Raw genomic sequence first — 6,126 nt, forward strand, 5'->3', positions numbered from 1 at the left:
CATGTATCGTAATTCCATAGTAAATTCTTTTTCTAGAATGAAATTTTCACTCTACAGCGGAGTGTGCGCTGACATAAAATTTCCTGGCAGATTAAAACTGTGTGCCGGGCCGAGATTCGAACTCAGGGTCTTTGCCTTTCGCAGGCATATGCTCTGCCAACTGAGCTACCCAGCACGACTCACGACCCTTCCTCACAGCATTATTTCCGCCAGTACCTTGTCTCCCGCCTTCCAAACTTCACAGAAGCTCTCCTGCGAAATCTGCCAGGAAGTTTCATATCAGCGCACGCTCCGCTGCGGACAGAAAATTTCATTCTGCAGACATCCCCCAGGCTGTGGCAAAGCCATATCTCCGTAATATCCTTTCTTCCAGGATTGCTAGCTAGTTCTGCAACTTTCGCAGGAGAGCTTCTGTGAAGTTTGGTAGGTAGGAGACGAGGTACTGGTGGAATTAAAGCTGTGAGGACAGGTCGTGAGTAGTGATGGGTAGCTCCGCTGGCAGAGCACTTGTCCACCAAAGGCAAAGGTCCCGAGTTCGTGTCTCGGTCCGGCACACAGTTTTAATCTGCCAGGAAGTTTCAATTCTTTTTCTGTTAGATTCAACACCGTCAAGAAATGTTGCGGTGGTAATAATATCGAACTCAGTTGTGTGCTTACCACATAGTAGTCTGCTTCCTGTAATGACCCCGTACCAATTCTCGCATCGTTGAGACTTTCTGAGGCCCATAATAGTCTGGCTACTGCTAGTTTGCTGTCCAGTGAGGTCAGTTGTTATTTTACTTCCCCAACTGTTTTCATTATATCCTGGGTTTACTGCGCTAACTCAATGGTTAATTCAGGTACCATTTTGGTGTTATTTAGTATGCCCTGCTCTGTATACGACAACTGCGTGGTACGCCACTCTGCTATGGTTTTGGTAGTGTCTACCATAGTTTGCACTTGCAAAATCGTGTCAGCTCCTGGATATCTTCGTTATCCACTGTTCAAAATAATATTTTTAACAGTTTTCTTCCTGCTATCAACCATCCTCATTTCCTACGAACAAGCGTCGGTGTAACAAAGTCAGTGATCTGCGTCAGCTGAGATCTTGGTTCAAATGGCTCTGAGCACTATGCGACTTAACTTCTCAGGTCATCAGTCGCCTAGAACTTAGAACTAATTAAACCTAACTAACCTAAGGACATCACACACATCCATTCCCGAGGCAGGATTCGAACCTGCGACCGTAGCGGTCGCTCGGTTCCAGACTGTAACGCCTAGAACCGCACGGCCACTCCGGCCGGCAGCTTAGATCTCAGTTCACCATAAAATAGTCTCACTTCCTAGAATTCATCTTATACCTCGGTGATGACTGTGTTACTCTGCGCTTCATTGTGCAATTCTATGAATGTATCCTGCAATCTGCGAACTCCGTTGCTTATCTCCCACACATCAACGGTCAATCTTAATGTTCATTGTTGACTGTTCAGTAACACAACCGGTTGTCGGGAAAATAACGCAACTGATTCTAACCGTTGACATGCAGTAACATCAGGATTTCCACAACCCATCCGTTTGTCCCTGGTGATCTGCCATCTGAGGAAAGGAACTTCTGTTATTCCGTCACTTCTTCGAAAATGCATATACAAAACAAAACAGCTAAGAAATAATCACGTAACTAAACTACACTAAACTAAACGCCTCCCACACAGGCCATGAAGGCCCAAAGGTACCGACTGGCCGCCGTGTCATCCTAAGCCCACTGGCGTCACTGGATGCAGATATGGAGGGGCATGTGGTCAGCACACCGCTCTCCCGGCCGTATGTCAGTTTCCGAGACCGGAGCCGCTACTTCTCAATCAAGTAGCTCCTCAGCTTGCCTCACAAGGGCTGAGTGCACCCCGCTTGCCAACAGCGCTCGGCGAACCGGAAGGTCACCCATCCAAGTGCTGGCCCAGCCCGACAGCGCTTAACTTCGGTGATCTGATGGGAACCGGTGTTACCACTGCGGCGAGGCCATTGGCAGTATAACACGTAACCAACATACAAATGTAACGACCTACAGTAACTAATACAAATTCACAATACACTCAGCAAAGAAAAGAATAATACATGCATTAAACCGTTCATAGGAATACCACAACTAAACCTGTCATGCGACTCACTAAGTATTTTATGCTATGTGCATCGTGCTTGTCCAGTAGTACACAGTCTTTTTTTATTCTTTTTCAGTCGTTTTCATGCACCCTGACTCCATCGTAAGGACTTGTACCACTGCATCCACTATTCTCCTAAAAGATTTAATCCTACATACGTGGACAATAGACGTTTTAGTTGGAAACTGCACTTCATCATTCAATGGAGAAGTCATTTAAATGAATTGATACAGACATTGATATTTAGTCGAGAACTTCTTTGTCTTTACCATAGGCGTTTAGGAGTTAGTTACTAACACTCATTGTCCCACTTTATATAGTGGCAATTTTCCCACCCATTTTCCCATATTCTTTTTGCAAATTTTTTAACTGATTTGCAATTAGGTCCTAATTTAGGACTCATGGCAGCAAAGTGAGACGGCATTTTCCTACTGTGAAAAGTTGATAGACTAGTACCAGTTTGTACTTTACAGTTATACGCACAAACTACGTACTGCAGATATGTCTCACAGTCACTATGATGACTGTTAACATAATAACTCAACATTTTAGAGATGGCCCTATGCACTAGTTCCATCCTGTCATTAGTTTGTGGGTAGAACACACTTGTCCTTAACTTCCAGGTATGAAGTACGTGACATATCTGCTTCATCAAATCTGACACAAAATTTCTCCCCTGGGCTGAAAATAGGGTATTAGGCTCACCAAATTTAAGTTTCCATCTGTTAACTAAAGCCTAGGCGACCGTACCGAATTGTCACCAGTGTCAAGAAACTTGAAAAATGATCTATAACTATCAGTTCATATTCATTTCCAGCGTGTTCCTTTTTAAATTTCGTGAGATATCAATCCCAGTCATTCAAAAGGATTTAAAAACCTATGGAACTCTTTGTAAAGGGGTTTCTTGATAACTAATACCAGCTCTTTGTGCACAAGGTACACAGTCCTTCACGTATTGGTCGACATCATGTTTTGTTGTTCTCCACCAGAATCGTTCTGCTACTCATGTGTCCAATGTCCCGCATCCTCTGTGATGTGACAAAATATGGTAGATGCATGTCGTAACACTTTGTCCTTGAGTGCCGCCGAAACCACTATGCATGATCTGTATTTCGTCGTTCCGCAGTGCAAGCCCTCATGTATCACGAACTGTGTTTTTTGTGGTTGTGACCTGAATGTCTAACAGACTTTGTTGGCTACTTGTGCTCTCTGTCACTGTTACACTTTTGCCTAGGGTGTTCAGCACTGTAACCTTCCTACTCAATGTATCTACATTTGTGTGCTTCCTGTCTTGTTTATAAATCACCTCATAATCAAAATCACAGAATTTGAATACCCATCTCATTAACCTATTTGATGAGTCATTCAGCCGTAACAGCCATTTTAATGATGCGCGGTCTGTGACAACCTTAAACTTCTGTTCATATAATAACAACGAAACAATGCTATTCCATATATCATCGCCAACATTTCTTTTTCCATAATGGAGCAGTTATGCTCCACTTTTTTCAGTTGCCTTCACACATTTGCTACTGGATGTTCCCACTCATCGATATTCTGCCCCAAATTACAACTAGAAGATGATAAATTCCTTCTCAAAATCAGGAAAGACCAGTATTTGATCATAAACTTATGCTGCCTTCAGTGCTTCAAATCGTGTTTGGCGTTCTGCTGACCAAAGAAATTTTATACCCTTCCTCAGCAATTGATTCAAAGGTCCCGCTACCTGCGAAAACTTCTTTACGAGTTTGTAATAATCACTGCATAAATCCAGGAATGACTTTAGTAGTTTTGCAGTATATGTGACGATTTAAAGTTCCAGACTGCCCCTGTTAAGTGAAGAGAAGCTTGAACACCTTTCCATAAATCACACGTTCAAGTTAGTTTACCCACGTGTGTGCAAAATGAACTTGTCTGTACAAAGTGGCAGTTGTGGCGATCATAGCCTGTTGAATATGACTCCCTAGCGTTCCTCACGCTCTGGTATATCCTTTGAGAGTACAGTAATATAACCATATACATAATTTGCAGGTTTTGGGTTTTAACCCATGTAAGACCTCACCTAATAACATTTCGAAGATGGCTGACACATTTTCAGACTGAACAACATAGTTTTATACTATTAATGTCCCCACATGATTGTGAAGGTGGCCTTTGGTCTAGCTTCCACGTCTACCTCCAGCTTGTGATATCCACTTCTTATATTTATAGTTGTAATGTACTGGCAATGTCCTATAATGTCCAACATATCCGTAATATTGAGGATGGGATATGAATCTGCCACAGTTTTCGCATTCAAGTAGCGGTAATCACAACAGAATATGTACTTTTTAGTACTGTGTGAAGACTATTCGGCACAGTGACAACATTTGCATCCCATAAGCTATCACTGCTATCTATTCTTTCTTCCATTAACTGCTGTTCTATAAACTCCTCCATAATAAGTTGCAAAAACATTGCTATGTGGCATGGCAGTAGGGAACTCACTTCCTTCCTAAAATTGGAGCCATTAAATTCAATTTATAAATCAAAGTTTAATTGAATTACATCGATTAAAGTTATTAATTTTAATCAAATGTAAAACAACTAAAAGTCTCACACATGGAAAAGTTTAAATTCTTTATTTTTTAACTTTTTAAATTTTTTAATTTAAACTTATTTTAGTTTTAAAAATATAATAAATTTTTCCTTATAAATTATACCAAAAAATATCTTAGAAATTAGCATTAAACTCATTTTTCTACCTTAAAAATCTAATAAATTAAAGACACAGAAAATATGACTAATATATGGGTTGAATTTAAATTTAATTGAAATGCATTTAATAAAGCAAAAGAAAAAAGTTAAATGTAATATCTACAATAAAATTGTAAATCATCTTTAATTAAAGAACATTTGAGAATTAAAAAACATAATGAGGGTACTGATCATCTGAAAATAAAATTACGTGATAAGTACAATTCATAATTCATAGTTGCTTATAAAGAAAATATTACAGAAAAGTCAAATTCTCTCTGTTTATGACTGTAACAAAATTGCTAATTATCATAAAACAAGATAATTTATTTTGACATGTTTATTGTAATAATTATGATTTACCAAAACATATTGTGATTATTGTTATTTGCCAAATGTATTGAAAAATATATAGAAGTTATAGATTATTTTAGTAAGTTTCTCACTCAACAACGAAAAAATAAATATGTGAATTAGAAATAATTTTTTCAAAAATTCTCAGTCAATGTTCTATGTTGAATACCATAAGCAAAAACAACACATTGAGTCTAATTCTTCATTTTCCCTTAGTGCGTCTACCACATACAGTGCTTCATGTGGTTAATCATTACCAACGGAAACGTACACTAACTTCCTTATACCTGCTAGTATTTTAGTGTGGGAACAGATCTTTAGCACACATATTCACAGTTTAGTGGGCAACACCTTCGTGAGGGGTATGCTCTAACACGGCTGCATGCTATGTCCAATTGAAAGTCATTGTTGTGTATTATTATGATAATGAATTGCATTTCTTCAGGTAGTCATATAGTTAGTACGAATAATATAAGAAACAGCAATGTGAAAAGAATCTGTCCTTAAATGGTAGATTCATTGAGCAAAACTGTTAATCTTCGTCTTATTTCATGGATACATTTGTGGCTCCAAATGTTCTCTCCTGTATGGAATGATGTAAAGGTCCAGGTTTTATGTACGTAAGTGAAGATACAAATCCACATTTTCATCACATTTACTTTATTTCCCATCCCGATATGGCAAACAATGACATTTATACACCTTCTTGCCGGCCGTGGTGGCCAAACGGGTGTAGGCAGTTCAGTCTGGAACCGTGAAACCGCTACGGTCGCAGGTTCGAATCCTGCCTCGGGCATGGATGTGTGTGATGTCCTTAGGTTAGTTAGGTTTAAGTAGTTCTAAGTTCTAGGGGACTGATGACCTCAGATGTTAAGTCCCATAGTGCTCAGAGCCATTTGAA

General features: G+C 39.5%; 1 pseudogene; it reads right to left on the bottom strand.

The window, feature by feature from the left end:
- Nucleotides 1–1,885: 1,885 nt before the first annotated feature.
- LOC124723471 lies at nt 1,886–2,003 on the bottom strand (annotated as a pseudogene).
- Between the last annotated feature and the right edge of the window lie 4,123 nt (nt 2,004–6,126).

The sequence above is a fragment of the Schistocerca piceifrons genome, chromosome X (genome assembly GCF_021461385.2).
Source record: "Schistocerca piceifrons isolate TAMUIC-IGC-003096 chromosome X, iqSchPice1.1, whole genome shotgun sequence".
Classification (NCBI taxonomy): domain Eukaryota; kingdom Metazoa; phylum Arthropoda; class Insecta; order Orthoptera; family Acrididae; genus Schistocerca; species Schistocerca piceifrons.